At 39.5% G+C, this 14,982-nt stretch overlaps 1 long non-coding RNA gene across 2 annotated transcripts in view; it reads right to left on the bottom strand.

Moving 5' to 3' along the window:
• The window catches only part of LOC117679378 (uncharacterized), a 40,229-nt gene extending 25,684 nt beyond the window's left edge, over positions 1-14,545 (bottom strand). Inside the window, exons 1-2 of one of the 2 annotated variants that reach the window (XR_004595373.3) lie at positions 14,413-14,545; positions 13,954-14,169 (exon numbers count right to left, since the gene is read on the bottom strand). This is a non-coding gene — a long non-coding RNA (uncharacterized LOC117679378). Of the gene's footprint in view, positions 1-13,953; positions 14,238-14,412 lie in introns of those variants that run through there. The other variant, XR_004595372.3, reaches the window with a different exon arrangement.
• Positions 14,546-14,982: the final 437 nt, after the last annotated feature.

Here is a 14,982-nt window from a genome sequence, read left to right as displayed (position 1 = left end):
AGACAGGTTCTTTTTGGAAAGGTTATAAATTGACATTTCTTATTTAGGACTGCTGATTTCATCTGATTAAATCTTAATGGTGCTTCTCTCAACTGTGATGAGATAGCTTAATTAATGTAGTTCTGTTTCCGATTGAGAGGTATGAAAGCTCCAATTGATGGACATTTTAAGGCACTTTACACTACTGTATCTTCAGAAGCCTTGTTCACTACAATAAACTTCAAAATGTGAAGTGAGAGGGGCAGCTATAATAAATCTTTTTTTTAAAAGTAGTAGCTTTATCAGTATCATTTGATCAGTCTGAGATTCGTCTGAGCCCATAGATCTCAGCTGATGAAAAGGGAAACATTTGAAATGAATCCTCCTTGGTAAAACTTACAACTCTATGTAATTTAGTTTATGTTAATTTCAGTAGCGGCCTTGAAATATTGGAATGGATAAACTATGGACAGTTTATTTGTGTAATTTGCTAATTTTAAAGAATTCTAACAAGCAGTTAGATGTGCCACCTGAAACTGAGGTAGAAAAATGAGCAGGATGTACCCTATCAAAATTAATCAGAATGAAATTTAGTCTGAAAGCAGTTTGGTTTAGACAATTGTGATTGGTAGTACCCAAATTAAGCATTCTGGCTGCATTTTTAACATTGTATGGTCTTGTGGGGTCATGAGCTACATTACATTAAAGAATAATGCTTGAATTAATTAGCCGAAATAAAAATCAGGTGCTGTTTGGCTTTGAAACCAAACTAATAACAAACTGACTCTTATGTATAGATAGAATAGAGAGATTTTTTGTGAGTTCAAATCAAATATTAAATCAAATCTTTATTATGGTCTTCAGGTTAGAAAGCACAACACACACACACACACACACACACATATATGTAACTAATACAAATAACAATGGTAATCAACAAAATTTGGGCTAAATGTCGTTTGTAGGTAGGTAAAATACAACAAATGGTAGCACAATATTGGGCAACTGGAAAGATATATCAGGGTCCTGGTGAAATAAATACTGACAGATAGACATTGTGCTTTCAGAAATTTAGGAATAAATATTATGAATGACATTACACTCGTCCATAAGAGGCTTGCAGTTCAAGATTGCTCTTGGCTCCTACTATACCTAGAAGAAAGTTGGCTACCATATCATCTGTGACCTTTTGCAGAAGAATAACAAAAGATTTGGTTGTTCATGATACAGTCAATTGAAGATCAGATTATTTAAACTAGAATGTACTCTATATGAGCTGCTTATATGGTCGAATCTGAATTGGTTCAGAATGCTGTTACTATGGATCATAATTGAGCTCCACATGTTTCATTATCTAACTGAAACATGTCTTTTGTAGCTGAGGTGAGCGGATGTGGAATATCTCATGAGTGAGGATGGCATATAAATTCAATAAATAAATAAGAAAGTAATTGTCAGGAAAATGGATTCAAATGCAGTAAGTAAATGAGCATGTAAGTCAGTAAATAATATACTATATGTCAGCTATCAGTCTGATTTCAGTCTCTTTCAAAACACTAAACAGACTAATTTCAGGATATCTTAATATCTACGATCCCCTTCATATCTCTATATTAATAATATATTAAGCACTTTGAATAATTTATCTAATAAATAGTGTACAAATATATTTGTGCTACCTACTAGCAGAGGTTTATCTTGAGTATAGTTATAATAGTTACATAATCTGATGCTAGAATTTTATTTTCAGGTTTGTTTCTAGTAATTTGATTCTTTGATGGAGTAATATAATTACAGTAAGAAACTGTTATTTTATTTATTATATTTATTTAATATTTATCCAAAATATTCTTAATCTTAAAGTTTATGGTTAAAAATATATATATATTAAATGTTAAATATCTCTTGTGCTTTTTTATTATAACTTTGCACCTGCTCCCACTCCCAACTTAACCCAACCTTCTACATTTAGACATTTTTGATGTTATATTCTTCACACAATGCTATTTTGTAAATGCAACAGATACTTTATGTGATTTCAGCATACTAATTTCTAGACCAAGTCAGTTTATGCTAGAAGCAAAACATCAAATTCTGGTTTTAGTAAAAACTGGAGCAAAATGGAAGTGATAGCATCAGTATGCTCAACACTGATCAATACTTTTTATAGCTGGATAAATGCTTTTCATTTAAAGCTTTACCATAAAATGTCCACTAATTGATCATACATTAATTAATTTATGTTAGCTTGGTGAAAGGAGAATGTCTTTTCAAGTCCCTGAAAAGCAAATATGTGCCTCAAAGTTGGGTGCTCTTTGTTACTGACTTTTATGTCTGAAATGTTAATTTTGTATACAAATCCCATTGTATTTAATGGAAGTAAATTTCTGAGGGGATATGTGTAGGTTACTTTAGTTTCATATATGGCCTTAATCTTAAGGAGGGAACTTATACTTTATCCTGTATCTGATTCATTTTTAATCTTGGATAAAAGGTTTTTCTAGTAATTTGAATCTTTCACAACTTTTCCTAATCTAATAGTCTCCAAAAGTTCTAGACTACAATCTGCCCCATTCCTAGCTACCATGCTGCTCAAGAGATTATAGAATTTTTAAACGAAGAGATCATGAAGTCACCAGGTTGTGGATTTTGTTAATTAGCAATATGTTAGGACTCAGAGCAAGAGAATCTGGGTGAAAAAACAGGTGAATATTTCAGATTCCTCTGTGTGAACGAACCACAGGCTCCTTCTGAAGATGCTGTTCTCTATACCTAATTATCTGTGAATAAGAGCCTTTAAAACCACAAGAAGTATGTTTGGATAGACATGCATAAAGCTCATGCGGTTATATCATAAGCTTGTATAACATAACCTTGGAAAAAAGCAAGCAATCAAGCAATTCAAGATCCAGAATTATTTAAATTTTTTAAGAATAGGTTCTGGTTTAATTTTGAACTAAATAAACTATGATGATTTTTCTGTGTTGTAATTTGGGATGGGAGTATATTATAGTTAATTGCATGAACATCTAAAGTTCTGTTGATTGTAACTGGAATAATGAAGAGTTTCCAAAATTCAGGTCTTATATATGTTTAATAGATCATGTCCACTCTTCTATTCTTTAACTATGGGTCAATCCCTAGTCTACTAGTTTCAATTGAAGCAATAGGTTTTTTTTAACTTGTCAATAGCTTTCAGTTGTTGTGAATCAAAGATTTGTCATTCCTAAGTGTCTTTGCCTTCTACTTTTATTATAATCAGCAATGCATTGTAATTTAGAGGGCATAGCATCTGCCATTTTAAAGCAAGTGTCTTTTAACAATGTCTGCTAAAAGAGGTCACAAGATTGGACATAGAAAGGATCCCAGATTTTTTTTTTAAAAAAAGAACACAGTTGATTAGTAAGGATGATGACTTTTTCAGCTGTAAAGAACTAATTTAAAAATGAGTTGTACTGATTTATTCTATCATCTATCTATTTATCTATCTATCTATCTATCTATCTATCTATCTATCTATCTATCTATCTATCTATCTATCTATCTATCATGAACAAATCTATTACTAAAAGCCAACATGGGTTTGTTAAAAACAAATCATGCCAGACAAGCCCAATTGCCTTATTTGACAAAGTGACTAAATCAGTGAATCAGGGAAATACTGTGGACATACTTTATTTAAATTTCAGTACGACATTTGACAAAGTAGACTGCAGACTACTTCTTGGTATGATTGTAAAATATGGGATAGACAGCATCGCTACCAGATGGATTCATAACTGACTGACCAACCAAACTCAACATATAATCCTCAATAGAACTACATCTGATTGGAGGGAAGCATGCAGTTCAGTACCTCAAGATTCTGTTTCAGATCCAGTGTTCTTCAACAATTTCATAAATGATTTAGGTGAGAGGATAGAAGAAGAACACATCAAATCTGCAGACAATACCAAGTTGGTGGAAAATAATAAACACTTTAGACTCAATATACAGAAGGACCTTGACAGTCTTGAACACTGAGCCTATCCAACAAAATGTAATTCAATGGTGAGAAAAGTAGTGTCCTACACGTAGGCAAGAAAAATCAAATGCACAGGTACAGAATATGTAATATCTGGCTCAACAGTAGTAACTATGAGATGGATCTAGGCATTCTAGTGGACAATCACATAAGTATGAGGCAGCAGAGTGCTACAACTGCCAAAAATGCCAATGCAGTCCTAGAGAAGGATAGTATCATCACACAAAGTGATTGTACCACTTTATATGGCAATAATAGGGTTAGTTTGGAGGCTAAAACATACAATGAAAAATTGAGGGAATTAGTCTAATTAGTATATCTATTCTAAATAAGAGAAGGACTACAGGTGACATGATGGCAGTCTTCTAATACTTGAGAGGTTCTCACAGAGAAGAGGGGGTTGACCTATTCTTCAAAACACCTGAGGACAGAACAAGAAGCAATGAATGGAAGATTATTACAGAGAAATCCAATTTAGAATTAAGAAAATATTTTTTTAATTAGATTTTTATTTTTAAATATACATCAATATCAATATATGAACAGTGTGGCCTCTGGGTATAATTCATTTTGATACAAACAGCAATAATAATAATAATAATAATAATAATAATAATAATAATAATAATAATAATAATAATAATAATAATAATAATAATAATATCAGGACTTGAGAATCGAACTGCAGAGACTCTGGCATAAACCAGTGCAGGTGGTTCCAGTAGTACTCGGCACACTGGGTGCTGTGCCTAAAGACCTAGGCAAGCACTTAAAAACAATTGGCACTGACAAGATCACCATTGGTCAGCTGCAGAAAGCCACTTTACTGGGATCTGCTCGCATAATCCACCGATACATCATACAGCCCTAAATGCTTGGGAAGTGTTCGACTAGTGATTTGAGATACGAAATCCAGCATGGTTATCTTGTTTGCTGTGTATACTGTCAAGTTTGTGTGTAGTAATAATAATAATAATAATAATAATAATAATAATAATAATAATAATAATAATAATAATAATAATAATTATTATTATTATTATTATTATTGTTACATTAATCAAACTTATACAATCCTAGTACTGAGTTTGTTTTACAATAGTTATTCAATATTTCAATGTTCCATTTTAATGCCAATGATATTATTAAGCGTACATAGTAATACCATATTTCAACCTCTAATCTTTCTATCTAATTATTACTTATATTCTATTATATAAAAATTATATCTGCTAATATTCCCCCTATTTCTTATTTCTACCTCTATTCTAGTTTCTAGTCAGACCACCATTACTAATCTAGTGTTAATACACGTTTATATTAAGACATAGGCCTTCGTTATGTGGTTATTCAAAGTCACAATACGCCATTCTAGTACCAATCATCCTATTATTTAAACATACCTAATAATACCATAGTGGACGCAGTGGCTCAGTGGCTAAGACGCTGAGCTTGTCGATCGAAAAGTCGGCAGTTCAGCGGTTCAAATCCCTACTGCCACGTAATGGGGTGAGCTCCCATTACTTGTCGCAGCTTCTGCCAACTAGCAGTTCGAAAGCACATAAAAAATGCAAGTAGAAAAATAGGGACCACCTTTGGTGGGAAGGTAACAGCATTCCGTGTACCTTTGGCATTTAGTCATGCCAGCCACATGACTACGTAGATGTCTTCGGACAGCGCTGCTCTTCAGCTTTGAAATGGAGATGAGCACCACCCCCTAGAGTCGGGACATGTGTACGAGGGGAACTTTTACCTTTACCTTTAATAATACCATCCTTCAACCTCCAATCTTTCCATCTAACTATTGCTTTATATAAAGGTGTGTATTCTTATTTCTACCTCTATTCTAGTTTTTAATCAGTCCATCATTATATTAGAAAAAAAGAGAAAAAAGAAATAATTTCTTTCTATCCATCATCTCTTGCCCGTTTTAATACTTCAATTCTTATTTGTTGTTCAGCTTGCCTCCCATACTCTTTTCTTGGATCTTTGTCTCTATCAGCATCTGTGTCTTCACCATTCAGTCTGAATATTTCTCCCATCTCTATTTTCCTAAGCTGCCAGGTCTCCAGAGTGTCCACCAAACCCCTATCTCCCTTTCAAAAGTATCTTCCAAGTTATCTGGTTTCATTTTTAAATCTCTTAGAGTACTTTTACTTTGGTTTATTTCATCAGTCATTATTATCTTTATCATCTTCTCCTTCTCATCTTCTTGCTTTATTTGCTGGTTTGTCTGTTCTATCTTTTCCTCCATACTTTCTGCTGTCTCCTCTCTTTCCTGGACTCTTTGATCTTCACTCATTATCAGTTGTAGGATATTTTCTATTTTTCCATTTATGCCTTGCAATAGGTTCTTTATCTCTCTTTGTCATAGTATTCTTTGTCATAGTATCCCTAATGCTTTGAAACATCAACATCATTTCTTTTGAAATCCCACTCATTTCCCCCTGATACAACTTCTTGTCTTATTTTAGTAAGTCCCACTCTTACTCAATAGTCCAAAAACAATGTATTCAAGTCCAATGTTACTCCTCAGAAGATTCAATAATCATAATTCTTTACATCTCAGAATTATTAATCAGTTCCATTTAAGTAGTTCAGGCAGCTTCCACATATCAAAAGTCACTTTACTTTACTTAAGAGTCTTCCTTATTCTCACAATAGAGTATCCAGTAATCATAAAGTAGATAGTTATAGAACAGTAAGTAACACCACAGTTGTCCAGATGAATGTTGTTTATTTCTCTTATCAGGAATTTTCCTAGGCTTGTAGGGGTATGGTATATTTTCCATTCACCAGTAAATGGTGCCTTCAGTTTAGGATTAGTGTTGTTTCAAGTCTGATAAATTGATTAATCCAATTTTAGTTAAATTTATGAAAGCAAAGTCAGCTATTCAAGTAGATAGTTCCAGCATTTTATAATGCCTTTCCAAAACAATGCCTACCCAGTTTAAAAATCCAATTTTCTATGTTTTAAAAGGTCTTTAGCTTTTCTCCCCTTAGTTCCTTTCTTTTGGGTCTAGGATTTTGCACTCTATGGTTGTTCACTGTTTTAAGAAATAATTCTAAGAGTCTCTTTTCCTGGGTTGTCCTCTTTTTTTTTCTTTTAAGGTTAGGGTCTAAATAAAAAAGGAATCTTCTCACCCAGCTCCAGCCACTGTTCATCTACACTGTGCTCCTGCACATTTCTTTGTTGCCTCGGCTGTCCCAGCCTCATGGCAGCTATGATGGCTGCCTCTTCTCTTTGTCGTGGATGAGAGGGAAGAAGTCCTGGGTCAAGCAGTTGCTACTCTCTGAGACCTGCAGGGCACCCCTCTTTTCTTCACTACCCCTACAGGGTGGCTTTAGCTCCTTTCGGAGCCCTCCAACAGGGAGAACCCTCTCCTCATGTCAGATCTTGCCATGATGTTAGCCGGACGTCTCAAGAAAATAATTCTTGATAATCAGAACAATTAATCTTTGGAATGGCTTGCCACTAAAAGTTGTGGGTGTTGCATCATTGGAGATTTTCAAGAAGAGATTGGCCAACCGTTTGTCCAGAATGGTATAGTGCCATTATGGCGAACCTATGGCATGTGTGCCAGAGGTGGCATGCAGAGCCCTCTCTGCTGGCACAGGTGCCACCATTCCAGGTCAGATCTCCGGGGCATTTCTTTCGTGAGCTTCTGTTTCCCTGCAAACGACGAAATGGAAGCTGACGAAAGAAAAATATCTTACTCTTGCCGCCCTGCCTCCCGCAGGCCAACTGGTGTTCGGGTCTCTGCTGCACATGTACATGCATGCGCATATTCACACATGTCCATGTGCACATTCCAGTTTGGCAAGCATGCACACGCAGTTTGGGCACTCAGTGTCCAAAAGGTTTGCCATCACTGGTATAGAGTCTCCTGCTTGAACTGGGAATTGGACTAGAAGATTTCCAAGTGCCTTCAAACTCTGTTATTCTATGATTCTACAATTTCAGGGAAGCTGTTTTTTTTCAAAACTTGCTCCATAAAATACAGCTTTTATTTTTAGCAAATTGCTTCCTTGCCCCCTCAAGTAATAGGAGATAAGGTTGCCTTTACTGAATTGAATCTGTTTTCAACATAAGCTCTGATATTTGGGAGGTAGGAAATAGTTTCCATCAATACTTGGTTCCTCTTCTTGATTCCTCTGGTTCCTCACAGAGACTACTCTGTGCCTATGTTATGGGACCATAATAGACTTTACTGGGATTTCAATGATCAGATGTCTCAGTCCCACTGATTGGGGTTTCACTATCAAATGAATTTTGGATATACTTATGGTAATTCAAGATATTTTCACAAACTATTTGATCTTTGCCTGTGCATATCTGCTTTGAAACAGTAGTTTGTACATGACCATAAATACTTATCCCTCTTTCGCCATGTACAGACCAACTTACTATATAGCTTCTTAATTCTGGCACCTTCAATTTAATTATATTGCAATAAAAACCACTTCTGAAAGACATAAAAAGGTAGACATTGGTGGAGGCTATGGCTCACATTGCTTCTAATTGATTGTGAACCAGCTAAGCAAAAAAATAGCCAGGTAGTAGGAACATATGTTTTCCTAAACCAAACTTGTCCCTGTGCATGAATATGTAGAAGTGAGTTCAATTTGATTTAATCCAAAATAAATTTATGAATCAACCTCTCCTAATCTTCCTTCAGGTAAGTCGTAAACCATGCTGGATGGGAGTGATAGGATTTGGAAATCACTACATTGGTGACGATTATTTTAGAAACCTGTTGAAGTCTGAGCAACTGAAACAGAGTTCAAAGTAGTCCTGTTTAAATCTGCTTGCAGTCCTTTCCCCTGTATCTCCACAACCCAAGTTAGCCCAACTAACTTTGTAGAAGGCATTCCAGAGGGTATTAGGAAGTGGGAAATTGCTTTCATTTTCTGAGATCTCAGAATGTGCTTTGCATTACCGAAACAAATTTGGCATAGGTCCTTCAACTTTTTATAAAGTCCTTCACCTTTATTATGGTCGTTTCTTCTGGCTACCAAGTAGCAGAACCGCAGAAGTTGTGGGATCTGAAGGCAGATCATTCCCCTTTTTGAAGCGACCGTTTGGCCAGTCGGAGACGCTGGAAGAGAGTCCCAAAGACTGTCTCCCCCGCCCGCCCGCCCCCCATTTGCAGCAGATTCAAATCACGGCGGTTCTTAAAGGGCTTCGAAGACCGAAGCAGCTGGTTGTTGAAAGGAACAATCGCCGGGCGGTAAGTAAAAGTTGGGGCGCCCTAAATGCGCCCAGTATGACAGCGCGCGCTGGGCGCAATCTTGACGCTGAACTTCAGGACTTCTGATGGTGACAGCAACTTGCCTGACCGGCTAGAATCAGCGGGTGCGAAACTCGAAATCTCGGGGAGTCTGCAGGTAGCCATGCGCTAAGAGTAGGGGACGGGGTGGGTGCACTTTTGGTCCCCTACCTAAGAATGTCTCCCGAACTCCAGAGAAAAACTTTTTGAGCTCGTGAAAGCAGACGGTTTGAAGGAAGAGTTTCAGGAAGGTCTGGATTCGGATTAAAAGTGCAATGGCGTAAAAATGGCTCTGACTGGAAAGTAACCATATATCCCTTCTTTGCCTTCAATTAATTGCCTTCCATTTCCCGCAGTTAATTCATACATATATACCCTTTATGTCTTGGCAGAGAAACGGGCACGCAGGCATCATTTTGTATCAAGTAATATACCTAATCCTTCTGAGTGCACAACTCTTGAGTTTTACTTGCGAGCAACTAGCGTTGCTCACGTTCTCTTCAGTTTTCCGAAAGTTCCACTAAGATCCATAGGAATTATTTACTCAGTCGAAGGTGGCGGAGAGACGCTGTGATTGACCTCAGCCTGAAGCCCGGCTTTTCAGACCCCCCCTCCCTTTTTTTTGTGAAGAAATGTTTAGAACTCCGTTATCACTAATAGCAATTAAGCCATTTATTAATCCCACATTTCTCAATGATAGGGAAGGGGGGGTATACAGATTTCTGCAGATACAAATGCACAAATACTCTACAAGGAAGCACACTTCTTTTCCTTGCTAGGCAAATAACGAACGATAATAACTGATCTGTTATCCATGATCTATTATTTTCGTGGGGGGGAACTTATCAAACATTTTTTTTAAGCAATTCGTTTGATAAAGCTATTTTATTTATTAAACATTCATAAGAATATTCATACCTTTGTTTATCTCAATTCAGCCGGCTGCCTACAAGAGATGGGTTTTTTAAAAAGAAGTAAAGGGAGAAAGATAATAAGAAACACTATTTGAGGCTTTAATTTCCTCTTCCCGCTCAAACTATATTCATACATATTTTTTTCAAATGGAAAAGTGTTTTTTTTTAAATTACTGAATTGATGTGACCATGGCTTAAGTAAGTGTCCCAACATTCTAACTACATCAGGCTAGAACTAGAAATTCTATCCAGGGATACAGCTGGGATCTCTCGTTTTCAGAGAAAACGCTTTGCTATAAAGTAAAAGACTCAATTTCTTGGTAAGTACCTGCTTGCCTCCGAATCGGACTGACTCCAAAAGTTACACTTGTGTGGGACTAATAGCCACAGAAATTAATGGGATTTACTGCCGTACAGGCGTGACTAAAATCTGGCACTGTGTCGACTCCCCTTGGAACCAGCTCCCTTTTAAACTTCGTTGACGTCAGGCTGCTGGTCTTCAAACAGTTTCGCGCCAAATTTCGCCCAAGATGAAGGCATTTACTTCACAGGAGCCACCATTTAATTTAATTCGATTGAACTGGGCGGTTTTCGGCCGTCTTCTCTTAATACAGAATGAAAACATGTGTTCCTTTGGTGATAATTAATAAAAAGATAAGATCAACTTAAAAATAAGTTGAAAATACAACTTATATACAATGAGGTCAGGATCCAGTCCAAACCAAGCTCTTGCCTCATTTCAATTGGGAAAAAGTAAGCAGAGACTAAAACGCTTCATTAAAACCGATTGAACTTCAAAGGACTCAATTTTGACTGGGTCGTTGCCCATTTCGATAATATGTTCACTATTCCTTCGTAATAAATGGTCCCTTTTCTTCCCCTCATGATCTGAAGGGAACTACTTAGATGGGTTGGTTGCGGGCGGGTTTTTTTTTTTAAAGGCAAGTCTAACGCTTAATGTCTGAAGCGGGACAACCACCACGCCAGGGCGCGCCTATTCCCAAGTCCCATTAAGTGCGGTGAAAAGTTTGACATTAAATAAGTTTCGGATCTCCGCCTGAGTTGAAATTTACACCCATTAGGCTCAGTAGGAGTCCCCGTAGACAGTCCTCTTGGAGTGCCGAGTGTGTAAGTAAACAGAGAGCAGAACAAAAGCAGGGTTTGCAAAGATTCGATAATAATGAGACGGTCCACGGAACTACTAAGAATGCGGCGCTTTCGCTCTGCACGCAGACACCTCAGGCGTTCCCAAGAGCAGGCGGCTGATCAGAGGCGTCGGTTTGCTGTGAGCAAACAAAACGAGTCCCCCGGGATAAGAAGAACGCCTCTATGGCGCGGCTGAGATTGGTGCCTCCCGCTTTCCCCCCTCAGTCTCTCTACCCATCCTCGAGAAGTAGACAGTTCCATGGAAAACGGCGAATTGTTTTCCTAAATTTCCTCCGAACATTATCCTCCATCAAAAGCAGAAAGGAACTCAACGGTAAAACCAGCTCGATCCACAAAGGCTGGTTTTTTAAAACGTTGGGCAAGTTTGGGAGAATTCAGTGGGAGCCTTTACTCAAGCGGGCATAAACATTGATCCTGAGGTCGACGAGATCTTAAAGCCCATTTCTTACCCTTTGCTGGCTTTTCCCTTTCGCCATACACCCTTCCCGCAACCCCGCTTTTCTATCGTCCATGCCAACGCATTAAAATCAAATCAATTAACAACAAGCGAGGTTCCCAGCAGTGCCTTATAGGCGAAATCTTGGATGACGGTCAGTGCATCTGATGAGGCATCTTTCTTATCTGTAAACGCTGATGACCCTGAAATCTAAACTCTGTACTGTATGGACGTAGGCAATGTATGTCAGGACACATTAAGCGGCTGACCTTCTGAACTAAAAGGTCTGTGTGAGATGTTTTGTGCCATTGTCAAGCGATTGCACTTTACGCTTGAATGTCAAGTACGTCCAACTAATTGCAAAGGGGGCTGGTACTTAATTCACCTACCGAAATCAATGGAAGTTGAAAATGTTAAGCAGTGGTTGGATCTCGCCTTGTCTGATCCAATCCTAACTCCCACGCGGGCTTACTCAATGTTCACTCCATTAAATTTAACGGGGCCTCACTTCCAAGCAAGTAACTGGCTGTACCCAATGAAGACACATGACAAGATCTAGCTTTAGGATGCCCCCTAATGTAATTTCCTGGAAAATATAAGATACTTGAGGCGACCGCTCATTCTTTTTTGGGGGATAGAGTTATTTCAAGGTGTCCCCCCCCCCCGCGTTAATTGATATGGACCCTTCTCCGTCCTTAACCAAAAAGCTTGGGTGTCTTGTCTGCCTAGGATCTATGGGTGTGCTAACGTGAGCGTAAAAAGACCGCAATGGCCGACCGCACATTGAACCAAAATTGATGCAGGTCTGGGGAGTATTTTGACTTTTAATAACCCGTGAGGTAGGTCTTAACGCCGCATCTCAAACGGAGAGGCAGCTACAGCCGCCTCCTCTCTCTGCATGTCATGCCTGCCGCTGGGACTCTGCGCATGCCCGTTGCGCCGCCAGCAGTAGCTGTTTTGCGAGTGTAGCTGCAGATTCGCCTTCCCCTCGCCACCAGCCGGGGCAGCTCTGACGCCGCGCGCCTGATTTGCTGGTTCAGTCGATGGAAAACGATCCGCGCTAGTTTGTGATCCACACCCTTCCCCTGCGCGTGCTCACACACGCACACGCTTTCGAACAAGGTGGAGGTGGTCCGTCAGCTCGCTTCCCCCCCCCCCTTTTAATTAACATTTTCTGTAGGAAGGGAAATTCGGAGAGGGAAAGGCGGGGAAAGGACAACAAAATTGGGGCACCGCACCCCCTAGCGGCGTAGGCGAACATTGCTCGGTTTGTCGCTTTTTTGTGCGGGGTGGGGGTGGGGGTGGGAAAAAAACCGCCCCTTCAAAGCGAAGGCAGACCGGAGATCTTGCCGGCACGCCCTCCCATCAGCTAACCAATAATGAGGGAGGATGCACGTTAATTCATGAGTAATTGCGTGCACCTGACGCTTGGCTCCTGCTTTTGTCCCCGATGAATCTGCCTTAAGGGCAGGCATTTGCGTTGGCTGTCGTGCAAGTGTTCCGTAAACCCCTTTCTTTCTTTCTGCCTGCCTGTCTCGGCACTCGGATAGGAATCGGCGGGTTTTGCAGCCGGTTGCCTGGTAGAGGAATTGCGAGACTTTAAAAGAGAAAAGGGTGCTTGCTGTAGATGTTGGCAGGAAAGTCAAGTTTGTAGCCTTGTGGATAGGTGAAAAATGGAGGAGTCTGTCGATGAGCCCTGGGATGCTTTCTGCAGACATTTTGTTTTGGGGAAGGCCTTGTCGCTTTGTGTGCCTTCTCCCTGATTTTCAGAACTGCGGTGGTGTATTAGGTTATTACAACCAGGAGGGGATTCAAGAGGTAGACACACAAAATGCAAGTGGATTTACAACTTGGTCACAGCTTTATTGTTAATGTCAAGGGGATGTTCTAGCATTGCTTCCCTGTGCAGAAGATGCCTGACCATGGTGTACAACTTCAGATGACCTCTTCTGGGGTTCAAGAGTGTTCCTTATTAGGTAACCCATTCTGCCCTTAAGGCCCATGTCCCCAGGAAGCACAATATCTACTAATGTAGTAGAAATTATTATAAATATATTGGACAGGCTCCTGTGCTTGGCTTTTAATAAAGCTCTTACAGGTAGTCCTCTGCCATTACTACCATTCAGCAATCATTCAAAGTTAATGAATGTTGGACAAACGTACTTACGACCACTCCTTGAAGTTCCAGCAGTTGCTCCACTTCCACCGTCACATCATTGTGATTTGGGCACTTGTGAAGGTTGCAGCATCCTGTGGTTAAGGATCGCCATTTGCAGTCCCCCTTGTCGGTTTCACACAAGCAAAATCAATGGGGAAGCCAGCAAGAAAGTTGCAGGTCGCTCCCATAGATTCTCCTGCTGCTTTTTCTCTGGAAGATCCCTGATGTAGAGAATGAGATCCCAGAGACACTGTACCCCATTGTACCTCCTTGTCTGCCTGTACTCCATATCGCACTCCTTCCCTTAGCAGGCATCACTCACAGCATGTCCCACTTGGCTGTGACACCTACAAGCCAGCCCATGCTCTTTAGTGCCCACCCATGGTTCCCCTGCCAACCCACCCACAGCCCTTGTCAATCTGCCTGTGCCTTGTAGTACACACCCATGGCCCTTGGTGGTTCACCTATGTGTCCTGCTGACCAGCTCATGGCCTCTGCCAGCTTGCACTTGGTAGTGCCTGCCTGAATGTCACATATGTTGCCTGGGACTCCTGCCTCTTCCCTTTTAACAATCTGCAAAGTCCTGGGGTTATGATGGCAACTGGAATTGCTGGGACTACCATTGCTAAGTGATGCAGTCATGTGACATCATGCTTTATGATTGCATTGCTTAGTGATGGAAATTGCAGTCCTGAGTGTGACCGTGATCAAAGATAATAGCTGGGACATCATACTACAAAGCAGAACAGGACAGAATAATAGAGTTGGAAAGAACCTTAGATGTCTTCTAGCCCAGGAAACCTTATACCATTTCAGACAAATGGTTGTCCAATCTCTTCTTAAAAACTTCCAGGGTTGGAGCATTTACAACTTGTCCCATTGATTAATTGTTCTAATTGTCAGGAAATTTCTCCTTAGTTCTAGGTTGCTTCTCTCCTTGATTACTTTCCATCCGTTGCTTCTTGTCCTGCCTTAAGGTGCTTTGGAGAATAGCTGACTCCCTCTTCTTTGTGGCAACTTCTGATATTTTGGAA

Source organism: Pantherophis guttatus, chromosome 2 (genome assembly GCF_059756535.1).
Source record: "Pantherophis guttatus breed Tessera chromosome 2, ASM5975653v1, whole genome shotgun sequence".
Taxonomy (NCBI): domain Eukaryota; kingdom Metazoa; phylum Chordata; class Lepidosauria; order Squamata; family Colubridae; genus Pantherophis; species Pantherophis guttatus.
Note: the sequence above shows the minus strand (reverse complement) of the source record. Positions and strands in the feature narration are given on the sequence as shown.